Raw genomic sequence first — 13,693 nt, forward strand, 5'->3', positions numbered from 1 at the left:
TAAAAGTGGGATTGGATAAGAGGGTCGAGTGAATGGGAAAAAGAAATAATGGAAAATGTGGAGGAAAAGAAGTGGACGCGGGGCTGATGGCGAGAGAAGATGTAAGGAAAACGGGAGAAATAAAATGGTAAAGTGGTAGCTCGGTCATAAGTTTTGTCATAGTTTGAGTGTGAAGATTTATAAGTTGCATAAGTGGATTCTTGAGATTTGAAAACGGAGAATGTTGCACTTGATTCGTTTTAAGTGTTTGGGCAATGATGGATGAGCTGCTTCATCTGATTAAAAGCAATTTAGGTAAAAGTTTTCCACATTTTTAGGGTTTATCGTAAAAGTTGAACGCAATTTGTATTCATCCAAAAGAATGATGCTGTTAAGAAAGCAATATTTTTTATATATCAATTTGTATTAGAGACACGGAAGGTTAGCTCAAATTTTTAATTATACACCAATTATATAACTACACTATCTAATCTAATTTACTTTTTCATATTTTGGAAAAACTTAGTAACATATAATCTATAATTCTTACTTATTCTTTTACCTCTGATTTATATCACCATTTTATGCGAAGTTTAAAAGTGTTCGATGACTTACGGTCGAGAATAATACAAACCATAGAATCCAATAGAGAACGAAAGAGCGAAAAGGCAAAAAGTATCGCGTAGCGACGAAGAGAGCGATAAAGAGGGCATCAGTGGTGTTAGTTTTGTCGAAGGAGGGCGCAACACGCGGACAAGTCCGGAAGAAAGCTCTCGACGTGATAAGTCGTCGCACGCATTACGGTCCATTACGCTGTTGTGCGACGACACACGGTGGACAAAGTAGCCTGCATCGTGGTTGTTGCTTCGAACGTCTCGCTCGATCGGTAAATGAACATCTAGGAACGTTTGCCACGCGAAAAAAAGAAACGAGCGTTTGCAAGATGAGTTGACGTTTAGGTTAGGTGAGAACGTGATATGCTCAAGAAAAGTGAATAAGAATTTTTTGTGTAATAAATTTTACTGTTGCATTCTGTTATTCGCTGAGATTTAAAAGGATTTAAGGAAAAGTAAGGATTTGAGAGGTTAGGGATGCGTGAAGGAATGCGACTAGAGAAATCTCACTAGAGAGAAAAGTTAGTAAATTTCTAGTCAGTTTCTGAGAAGAGAAATTGTTGAGTGGTAATTTTTAAATCGAGTAAATATAAAAATCATGTCGATTATACTTTATAAAGCTCGCTTAGATCTCGTAGGAATCTTAAACGCGATATATCACGAGCGTATCGAAGCGTGTGTTATTTTTCGCTTCTAATAATTCAAAGAAGAAGGCATGCGCTATCTTCTGCACTGCATACATTCTAGCAGCCTATAAATCAAAAGATTTATTACACTCATAAAATCGCAGAAAAATGTAGATCGTCTCCAGAACTGATGTACAACCAACGCAGAATTTCTATACGTAAGTATTTGGCAATTCTTCTATGAACACTCCATAATGTTAATTCTCTTCTTCGATCATCCTTCAACCAATGAATATATATATATGTATATATATTTTTCACTGAATTCATTTCATTTGCTGAATAATTGTAATAAAATTTTTCTTGCTAGACAACCAATGGAAAATTTAATTTAATGCCAGACATAAAATAAAATAAAATTTCTCGCGTTAAACAACCAGAGCAAAATTTCATTTACCGGGGAAAGAAATTTCATTTGCAACGAAGGAAAATGCAAAATTTTCATACAACCACTCGACCATCCCCTTTCCATAAACATTCCATAACACTAATTTTCTCCTTTTGCCATCATTTTTGAACCTTTTTTGCCCCTCGTTCCAATCCATTTCATTTGCTTTTCCTCGTCATCCTTCAAAATATTCTTGTAACAAAAAAAAAAAAATACATCACGCTAAAAGTTTACCCTGTGAAAACTCTAATCTCTTCGAAACGAGAAATCTTCCGTGTTTTGCCTCGAATACACAAACAAATCTTTGTTTCTCTTTCATCGACATCTGGTCCAATTTTATCGCCAATCATTATTCCAATTTTACCTCCATTGTTCGAATCCTGTCTATAATAATTATTTTTCGTTTAATATAGATTCTTGCAATTCCAAAAGAACAATCCTTCATCGAAGATGACGATCGATCATCGAAACCTTTCGAATCCGTCATGGATGAATAGATAGAAAAGCAGAGAGGGTGGGAAGGAAGCGAAAAAGCGTGATGGTGTCACTGATTCAACGTCGGATGATGGACGACAGGATCGTGCAAAAATGTAATTTGTCAACTCATGGAACGATGTAACCGGAAATAACCTCCTGTACCTTCCAATACTGCTCTCGCGCAATGAAGATTATGATTGATTCCATCAACTTCCTTCAGGTGGTTGCAATTCCTGTGACTTTGCAATCGATGGTGACTTGTTGACAATTTTTCGAGATCTTTGTTTTTTTTTCTTTTTTTTTTTTTGATCGAATAAAATTGGAAAAACGTAAAATTTGCGACAACAATTTGAGATTTTATTTCTAGGTTAGGTCTGCTTTATATTTTAGACAGATCTTTTTTTTAAGCCTCTTTTAAAGAAGATTCGTTAAAAGAAAGAAAAGAATATTTCAATGAGAATATCAGATATTTCTATTCAAAGAACGGCGTATAGCTCGGTGTAAATCTAATTTATTATACATCTATGCGGAGGATCGAAAGAGCACGATTTAAATCTAAATTCCGTGGAACTTTATCTGTCTTAAGTTCGATACGAATTAATAATCGAATGAAATTACCTTCCTTCGCAAATATAATTTATTTGTTCGTTCATTCAGAATTGAAAGGAAGAGGAGAAACATTGTCATTAATGTTAAAAAAATCCAAGCTTCGAAAAGGAATTGTTTTCCAAAATGTAAAAACCTCCATCTTATTTCCTCACTTTCAAATTTAACAAAATTCCAAAACAATTCTAAAAATCTCCTCGATTACAAATTACAAATTCATTAAAAACACAAAACATTTCGAAATCCCCAAAACTTCACCACCAATACTACCAATCCATCTCCATTAAAATATTTTTCGACCATCAGAAAATACGAATCAATTTGTCCATCTTTTCAAACTTCAAACTGCACCGAAACAATCGCAAATTCTCGAAATTCTCTGCTAAAAAATTCATCTCCGTCATTAAAAAATCAAATTCGAGCGGCAAACACGGGAATAGGCGAAAGTTACTTATGCATAATTGTGTTAAAACGATCCGAGTTCCATCGAAATTCACCCTCCTGGCCCAGGACAAAAAGCGCGGACGAGGCGCGCGCAAAAGTAGCGAGAAACGGCGAGATAAATTAGCTGTTTAACTCGGTTCTCTAATTTCCATGCAACCGTCCATTAATTAATCCAACGGCTTAAAATAGTTGGAATACCGGGGCTGGATTGCGGGGGGAGGAATTGGGTGGAGATCGGTGTCGTGTTTTAAGGATGGAGAAAGCCTCGTCGAAGGCTCGTCGAAGCGAGAACGAAGCGGGCGACCGCAAGCGGGGGAAGTGTGGATCGAGTTCTCGTGGCCAGGGGTGGTTTGCTAGTTGCGTTCGGGGGTTGGGCGAGGGTGGAACGTCCTTGGTATGCCAACCGAACACCCTGAATATTGGTTAGCTACGTGCCTGACCCACCGCAACCCGGCGGATATGTCACTTCCGCTTGCTCGACGATTTTCCTATATCTCTGTCGATGTGTGGGAGAGCCACCCCTCCCCTCCCCTCCCCTGTTTGAATAAAGTTTCGCTCGTGACCGAGGCGAGAAGAGGAGAAGTGAATAACGAGGGTGATTTATTATTGTTTTTTTTCTATTTTCAAATTGTTTCTCGATCAATGTGCTTTAAGAGCGTTTAAAAAGCATCCCCCTTATCGGGATGGAATAAAATTTTTGTTCGTAAATTAAGGAAAATTTAATTTATATATATATTTTTTTATTTATTATTTGAATTTCTGCACGATACGATACGATACAACGGTGGACTTGTAGTATTTCTATAATTATTATTACGTGTTAACCTTGTATTTATTGACCGAAATTCATCGACTAAATATTTTAAGGCGAGGTATTATTAGCCACTATTTATATTGATCGCCAATCTATTTTTATCTTATTGCTTCGTATTTCCATTATATTTTACTGATCAAGCTTAGAAGGGTCTATGTTTGTGTAATATTTTTTATTCTTTTTCCATATCAATTTCCTTTTATCCAAATTAATTAATTATTTCAAGAATATATATGTATAGAAGAAGAAAAAATATCTCTTTTCGCGCGGTATTTTTTCGCAAAAAAACTTTACAAATGTCGTTTGTAAGCCTACAAGGAAAATTAGGTCCAAGCAGGATCTAAATTATCTTAAAAATCGGTATTCACAAACGAGCGGTTTGATAATCTCACGTGGGTCAAGTTTTTATCTCTTTCTTTCTTTTTTTTTTTTTTTTTTACCTTTTTGTATAAACCCACGAAATCTGTCTCGTAAAGCTGGTATATGAAATAATTCACCTGGGATTAACTACATGTGTAATTTTTATCGCAATTTTCCAAGCGGAATCCCTAATTCCCTGTACTCTTTCCCACAAAGATTTCTCCATATCGAGTTTCCGTGACATCCTTTTCATACGACCTGACATTATCTTTGATTCTAAAAACAAAAAAAAAATTTAACATACGAATTGAAGAATTCGTTCAAAAGATTTGGAAAATTAATCTGAACTTTTAAAAAATTAAAGAAAAAAGAAAAGGAATGAAAATACAAATCTTAAGGGCTTTAAATATCTGAAAAATGCAAAGAAGAATTGTAAGAAATTTTTTGAGTCTAAATTACATTTTACGTATATATAAATTTTGTATAAAAATTTAAATTTACAAATCCACTTCATTTCTAAATTAAAAAAAAATCTCAATTAATAAAATCTAATTGTAATTTTAATTCCTTCCAAATCTAAATTTCACCTTACAATTTTCATTTTCATTTTCTTTCCCAAAACAAAATCTCAATTCTAACAGAATATTCTCTTCGTTAAGTTTTATAAATTAAATGGCACATCTTGCACAATTTTCATTCCCAAATTTCAAAATAAATCTTCAACAAGATTCTCTATCAAATTTTACAAAGTGTTTCAAAGTAACGACAATCGCCAAATTTCTAAAATAAATTCTTGTGATCGAAATTTTTATTAATCCCCTCTCTTCGAAACGGCAGATCTTATTATCGTTCAATCACAAAACGATCGTGGAAAGATTGGGGACAAAAAGAGAGAAAGACTAAGGGCAATTTCGCGAGAAACGGTTCGAGTGGCCACGGCCTGATTAACGCGATTATCTCTCTCTCCTTTTCCCTTTCTCCTCGATCAATTAAATTTCCCGCGTCGCGTCGATATCGAAAGTAAGAAAAATGGAATCTATGGAGGGAAAAAACGTTCGATGATCATGCTCCTTTCTTTTCTTTTCTTTATTTTCTTTTTTTTTATTGGATCCTGTGATTATCTCTTTAACATCATCCTCTTTGTCCATCTCGACCAGTAATATTCTTTGTCGCGTAATTAAAAATGGAATAAGATTCCAGAGTGATTCATTATGCAGGTTAATAAAAGTTATAGGAATAAAATGAATCGATCGAGTTTTTAAAAATTAGTGAAAAATATCGATGCAAACAATTGATTAATTATTTATCAAAAATAATTAGATTTAAAAAAGTTTGAATTTTCAAATAATCCTTCTTCCTCTCGTGTTTCATTTATTATTACACTCCAATTTTACTTTCGGCGCGACAAAAACGATCGATCAAGGTTGATTAATCCTCTTTTACCCAAATCCCACGTAAATAGATTTAAATCCAAATTACCAATAATCCATCCGGATCCGAAATAATCACGAATACGTCACCCAAAATGTTTCGTTTCGAATCGAACTCGATCCATTTCCCACGAAAACGACCGTTTCGTTCCATTCCCATCACGATTTCGTTTCATTAGACCCGACTTCCGCCGGCTCCCTCTTTTTTTGTTTAACAGCCACGAATTTCTTCCGCCTCTCCTTTCCACTCCCTGCCTCCGCCCTCGTAAACCGGGCCCTCGACTTTTCGAAATGTCACGCGTAGGTAGCCATTCGTATTCCTCCTCCAGTTGGAAGTTCTTTACATACGATTTTTAAAAATTCTTCGCTCCGTTGATTTATTTTTTCCTTTTTTTTCCCCGGTAGATTGATGCGTAAACGTGGACTCTGTTTCTTCGAAAATGATTAATTCTGAAAGTATACCGAATAAGTGATTCTTAACTCGCTTGAAATAACGTCCGTTTTAAAATGTATTTATTATATCTGAAAAACAATCGGCCACGTAATGACCATACTCGATGCAGGCTTCAACAATTATTTTCGAGCAGGCTTCCACTCCTTTCACTCCAAAACGAAGGAAGCGGGCCGAGGAATAATAATCGAATCGCGAAGATTTCTCGTCCGTGAAAGGAACGGGGCAGCCGAAAAAGAAGGAGAGAAGCGAAACAAGAGGAAGCTGTTAACCGGATATTCGAGTAGGAAACGCGAGAAAGCAAGGACAAGCCGGTCCCAAATCGGGGGAGAGTTGTTGGGAAGAGAGGAGGAGAAAAACATGGCCACGATTGCGGAAAGTCGCCAATTAAGGCGAGAGGGGTAATTCTTGAAAACTGGGACAGTGGCTGCAGCTCTTTTCTCGGGGAACACATCTCTGCAGTTGAAGAAAGTGGCCAAGCGAAGGAGAGTTGTTCTTCTCTCTCTCTCTCTCTCTGTCCGTTCCAACCCCCGTTCGTGCCTTTAAAGGGTGGTGAGCACCCTTTGGCGATTATTAATCGGTCTCCTCGGGTCTTGCTCAACCATTTTCACTCATTTTTCGTCGTGGCAAAGATCGTAGCTGGAATTGAACAACTTTCCCTTCCCTCTGACAAGAGGGAAAAGATATTATTTATTCTCGGTTATTTTAATCGAAGAAAGAAGGCAATTTTTGAAAGAATAATATCCAATTTGGAGAGTGTTTAAAATAGTGTTTCGAAATTAATTGAACGATGCCAGGTTAAGAAGAAGAGGAAGAGGAGGAAGAAAAAGAGGGATGATTATCAGAGGAAGAGGAGGAAGAAAATCAGTCTGGCATTATGGAATACAGGCTTGAGAGGAAGGCCAGTGTGAATCGAGTGCACGTTCCACGGTATCGATCATGCGAGATCGTGGCTTGTATCTTAAAAATTCACCGGTGAAACCGCGATAGCCATCGCGAACAAAGTAGAAACGGGGATTTTCGTCACGAAACTAGCCTGGGCACGTCGTTCTATAAATATATATATATATATTTTTCGAAGCCATGATTGATAAGAACACAGCAACGTGCACCGATTCGTCGATAATGCACCATCTTCGTCCGTGTAAAGCGTGAAATATTCTTTGAAAATGAATTTTTTACATGATAAGAAAGAAAACAAATTTCTACTCGAACGCTAGTAAAATTTATAAAGCATAAACATCTTTGTTAATTAGAGATAAATCAAAAGGAAAGATGGATCTTTGAATGATAAAATCCACCATCTTGAAAAAAGAAGAAGAAGAAGAATATCTTCACAAAACCCGTTTCCAAGGAATTCCTGTGAGCGTGTTCAAAAGAAAATAATTTTCCTGCCGTTGACAAAGAGGCTTCCGGTGGCTTCCATCTTAAAAGAAGCCGGTATCGACTCTGGTCGAAGTCGAGCAGAAACTGGTAAACTTTCAGGGTTCGTTTATCTTATCCGCGAGATAACTGTTTTCGCAAGCGAAAGGTCGATTTTTCCTTTGCGTGGGTCACTATCGACCCGCTATCTCGACACGTTTTGTCTCCTCGATCTGACGTGTTACACATGCGGCGACGTCACGCGATCCATTTCCGGTTCTTAAGGAGAGGGCAAACCGCAGAGCCGATCTGATGGGCGTGTAACAAAGCGAGGTAAATTAGGGTGCTTGCACCCTTAATTCCTGGCATTTTGCGCAATTTTGCGTGTTAATAAATATTAACCCTCGACCTATAATACATAACACGTATAAAATTAATTATAGAGCGTTTATATAATAATACGAGATGATTGTATTAACGTGGTGTTGAATATATATATAAAAATATATTTTATAACACGTTTATGCGAATAATTAAATTGCGATGAAATATATAACAGGGGTTGCGTGTAACGATGAATCCGAATATAAAATTCGATGAAATAAAATCGTTCGATCGAGGCATAAATTGGATTTATAATGAATTCTCTGTTGAGTATAAATTTATTTTTGTGATTCGAAATGACGTTTTTTTCTTCATCTCGTCGAAATAAAAATTAAGGGATGTTTCAAAAATGTAGGATGTTCTTTGAAATTTATTTAAAATAATATAAAAAAAATATAAATTGTTCGATCCCGTGATAAAATTAATCTTCAAATGATTTCTTTTCGTTGGTGCACCATTTTCGAGAAAGTAATAAGTCACTATTCTTTTTTTTTTTTTTTTCCTTCACTTTTTTATTTTTCGATGTCGAAACCGAGATTATTTTCATGGAGTTTCGTTGCAAAGGTGAAAAGTTAGACTGTTATTTTCAGATGGAGATTGTGCAAACGATAGTTTGGAAGGTGTTATATAGGAGGGCTCTATTAACAGCGCCCTCTTTTTAAATTTTAAATACATAAAGTTTCTTGAATATAACATGACAGAAATATCTAATTTATTTGACGTAAGATTATAGGTTGACTCTTTCTTTTTTTTCTTTTTTACGTGAGAAAAATTATTAAATATTTTTTTTTTTATTTAGAAAAATAATATTAAATGCTTCGTTATTTTACTTTAAAAGAAATATTAATTCTTGAAATAATAATTAAATTTTTCAAAGAGAGTATTTTGAAGAAAGAATTCTCAAGTACATTCCAAGAAAATAAAATTAAAAAGTACGAAATAATTATCCTTTCTTAATAAATCCGCTCTTGAGAAGAGGTAAAAAAAAGAAAAATTAAAAGATAAAAGATATAATAAAACACCGACGAAATAATGAAAATATTCTCAGCTTCTTAATTAAGCAAAGGAAAACGGTGTATGAAACATTTAACCTTTCCATGTTAAAAGTAAATCGAAAAGAATAATCTCAACAGATCTTTTAAAAAAAAAAGAAAAAAAAACTCTCCATTATTCCATGATTGAATCAAATTAAAAACAAAAAAAGAAAAAAGATCTATCATCGGGAGATAAGTAAATTGAATCACATTTGCATAAAAATTTGCACGTTCGATAAAAATGCTAAATCGTTAATCCACGAAAAATAAGATAAAGATACGCGAGGATATTTAAATCCTTAATCTTGTTTCGATTTTTCCACCTTTATTGTCTTCCTTTTTCTTTGCTCGAGCATCGGCTTCCTTTCCGAAACGGCGCAGGCTGATTTGAATCTCAAGCGGAAGTCTTAAACGATACAAGAAGCGGCGAATGTGACTTAAATCTCGAGCAGGAAATTTTACGGGGTACAAGCGAAAGAAAATGTACAGAAGACTCGCGATTCGAATACATAATCGATCGGTCGGTATGTTACCTTCGGAGGAAATATTGTTCCTTCACTTGCGAGTGTTGTCTGAAGAATTTTATATGATAGTTTATATTATATTATATTTCATATATATATTATAATATATAACTTATATATTTGATTTTTTTTTCTAGAAAAACTATACAGAAATTTATTTTCGAAATTATAATAAAAATACAATATTTGGAATACGCTTCGTTATTAGGTTTTAGTTAATTTTAATGGATCTTTAAACAGGCCTATTATTAATTTAAAGGAAAAATATATTTATGTATGACATACTAATGGATTAGATGGCATCAACAGGCTGTCCCACGATTTCGTTGAAGGAATTTAATTGAATTTAATCGCGATTTAAGCGTCTGGTCCGGACAGTAGCGAGACGACTAGCTGGATTCGACAATAGAATCGTTTTCGACAGACGTGCCAGTCATTTTCAGCGCGTCTTTCGCCCTCCACCATTCCACCGGAAATACGTCGATTCCTGGGTATATCCGCGTCGAGAGCGCCAAGTGTTCAGATATCGAATTCGTGGAAGATGGTTTACTATATTGTTTTTTTTTTCTCTCTATTTTTCCTCCTCTATTTTTCCCAAGATTTTGTGAAAAATATATTGTTTCTTTGAAATTTTAAAATTTGGAAAAGATATATTTTTGGAAAATTTTAAATCTCTTGTAATAAAATTTGAAATTTTTATGAAATGGATAGATGGAGAAAGAAAAGATACGAAAATTTTGATTTTTTTACGATGAAATTGACACGCGAAAAAGAAAAATTTATTTTCTTTCAAATTTTAGTAAAATTTTTATGATAAAATTAGAAATTCATGTAAAATTAAATTTCGGAAATTTTGATCTTTTTCTTGTGATTTGAAATTTAAATTTTTCGTGAAATTGATACGTGAAAATGAAAAAGACCTGGTCTTTAAAATTTAAACAACTATATTCCCTATCCTATTTCGATAATTAACATTTTATATTATCAATATTTCGATAAGAAAAAAAAACAAAATTTTCAATTTTTGTTTTAATTAAAACTAAACATAAATCAATTATAAAAAAGAAAAATTCTTTACATGTTTATTAAAAGACACTTTTATTATATTTCATTCTTGATTCATGATATAAAAAAATTTATGTGTTAAATTATTTTTATTCTTTTTTTTAATTAAAAGAAATTGGAAAATTTGATAATGTTTCCCCTGTGTAATAAAATGTAACGAGCATAATGTAATTAGTACAATATATGCAGAAGATTTTAAAAATGTAAACTGCTGTATAATGTAATACATTGTAATTTGTATGTAAAATGAATTGTGTTTTTTTATTTTTTTCAAAAAATAACATGCTCCATTTAATATTATAACTTCTTTGTAAATCCAGATAAAAAACAAAATTCTAGAAAATGAGATATTTTTATTATAACGTAGATCTATTATGTTCTATGTAATATAAAATAATATAGTACAATTATTATTATTATATAATACGTGTAAATGATCAATTTAAAAATAATTAGAACTTAATAATTTTATTTAATTTTATATTTCAACGATAAATCACTGTACTTTCAATCACTGATTGAAAACAATCTCAAATAGAATTGATAGGAACTAAATGAAGCCTCGGTTATATGAACCTGATTGTTCGTATACGTATCTATTCTACGTAAGATTCTATAGAATCTTCAAACTTTTCAAGAATTCCTATTAACTCGAAGAAGCTTTCGAAATGATCCATGAACAAAGAAGCTTGCTTTCCTCTTGTCCCATATAGATTTTCGTAATTCCTTTCAAATCGTTTTTAGAGGATTTCACGTTCTGTAAACTGGGAAAAGGACACACGGTTTGATTCCCCTTTTGTCAAATCTGGCTTAAGCTCTTTTTTACATATTTCTTTTTTTTGTTCTTTTTTTTTTTAGGTATGGGATATTTATTTTTGTTGTTGATATTTATTAAGAAGATTTACTCGTTTTTATCGAGAGTTTTATTTCCATCTCCAATTGTTGTTCCTTTCAAACTGATTAAAATTTCGATTTGAATTTTATTTTATTCAAGATTCTACAATTTGCATAAAAATTTCGTTATAATACTTTCCAAATTATTTAATATCTTCTATGTTATAAATTATAAAGTCTACCATCTTATCTTCTTTTCCTCTTCAACAATGAATTTCATAACATTTCTTTAAACTTTTTCAAATATGTTTTAAAATAAATCTCCAATAAAATCTTTCACACCTCCTAAAAAAAAAGCTACCAATTTTCAATTCTAACCAGTTATTCTTAAAATCAAATTTATTCCAATGAAACAACTTAATCATTCAAATACAGTTAATTTTATCTGAAATACATTTCACAAAATATTTATATTATCTCAAAATTAGATTATTTTTCGAATAATTGAAAGATAATAATTAAAATAATTTGAAAATCCTTCAAAATTTCCAGACTTGTCGTACTTATGTATAACTTGAGATATTTCTAAAGGCGTATACTCAAGAAATTAAAGTTTCATTTCCAAGAATTGGTGAAGACAATATAACCGAGCATCGCAGTATTTAACTCCTCTGTAAAGAATAATCTGGACGACGATTAAGCGGGCACCGATTTTATTTTCCTTTCGTAATACGAAGAGAATACGAAGAATATTTGTTGTGGACAACTGTCCACGAAATTTCCATATTTTCTTATCCATGTTTTCGAGGAAAGAAGAATCTGTACCAAAATAAAGGAAGGGGGAAGGAAAAAGGTGCGTGTCTCCCTTTTTTCGCAACAATAGCGAAACAACGCGAAATACCGACTGAAAAAATGTTGGTGGACAAAGTGGAACGTTTCAATTAGAATGGTAAGAATTCCCTCGAGAAATTTGACTTGGCAGGATTTAACTTTTTCGAACGATTTCCTTTTGTCACCGTTTAATCCAACTTTTGGACCAAGTTCTTTTTCCTCGTTGTTTGAACACACTTTTCCTGTAGAATTGGTAGGGAAACGTTAAATTCTGGAGCAGTGGTTCTCTAATTACCCAGTGTATAACTAAATTAATGTGGTTTAAAAATAATTATGGAATTTTTTAATTGTACGTTTCGTACTAATAATTTGATATTTTTTTATTTATCTTTTTTATTAATTGGAATACTTTTACAATATGATATTTTAAAGTATTTGCTTTCGTGGAAACTTTTTAAAAAAAAAAGTTCTTAACGATAATGCTTATGTTCCCCATAAAAACAAAAGTGTCCCACGAGCAAAAATTTTATTTAGCATTTCGAAACGCATCTTTACTTTCTCGTTTTTTCTTTAAAAATGTCGTTGTACGCGAAATATATTGCACATCTATACAATATATCAACAATCTTAGTGTTAACGATAGTTTTGAACTTTTGTTGAGAACCACTGTTCGACATCATCCCCCTAACTTTCGATAGGTATAGAATGGATTGTGTAAACGATAAAAAGAGGAAGAACTTGGCCCTTTACATCGTTGGAAAAGGTATACCAAATTACTGGATAGAGGAAACACGCTCACTATTGAACATAGAAAACTTTGAAACTGGAACCAGGTTTTCAAAGTTATCTTTTTCTGTTTACATTCCGGAATTCACTCTTATATATATTATTCAATTTTATTATATGGGGGAAAAAACTATTCTGTTCTCTTTTCAAGTTAAAAATTGAATTTTATCTTTTGAGTAGTTAATCCTTTAGAGGATTAATTTTTATTTCGAAATTAATTTTCGAAATAAAATATCGGAAGAAACGTGACAAGAATTATTTATATAAGTGTGAATTAAATATTAAAAACTTTCCGTTCGATAAATTTTGCATGTGTCGAATTATTTATTAAATGACAATTAATTTATTCATAAACGTGTAAAAATTTTTTGATAATTTTTATTATTATTATATCGAGTTCGTTACACGATGAATAATAAGTAAACTGATCCTTTAATTATTTCGAACAGCGTAATCAAGAGCGTAATTGGAATTCATACGGAGGAAGAAATATGCATAAAATGATCAATTAATGGAAATAATTAATTAAGAGATGATTGACCACGATGAGTTAACCAATATTCTCGAGTCAGGTTATTGATCGCAAAATGGAAATTTTCTGTCATTATCAACCTCTGATTAATT

At 32.8% G+C, this 13,693-nt stretch overlaps 1 protein-coding gene and 1 long non-coding RNA gene across 3 annotated transcripts in view; one reads left to right on the forward strand and one right to left on the reverse strand.

The window, feature by feature from the left end:
* Positions 1–13,693, reverse strand: part of LOC107997992 (attractin) — a 140,839-nt gene that overhangs the window by 63,508 nt on the left and 63,638 nt on the right. The window lies entirely within an intron of this gene.
* On the forward strand, positions 735–10,869 carry LOC133667383 (uncharacterized). Its single transcript, XR_009832829.1, has 2 exons — positions 735–1,437; positions 2,081–10,869. It is a non-coding gene; the product is annotated as an uncharacterized LOC133667383 (long non-coding RNA).

Source organism: Apis cerana, linkage group LG15 (assembly GCF_029169275.1).
Source record: "Apis cerana isolate GH-2021 linkage group LG15, AcerK_1.0, whole genome shotgun sequence".
NCBI lineage: Eukaryota > Metazoa > Arthropoda > Insecta > Hymenoptera > Apidae > Apis > Apis cerana.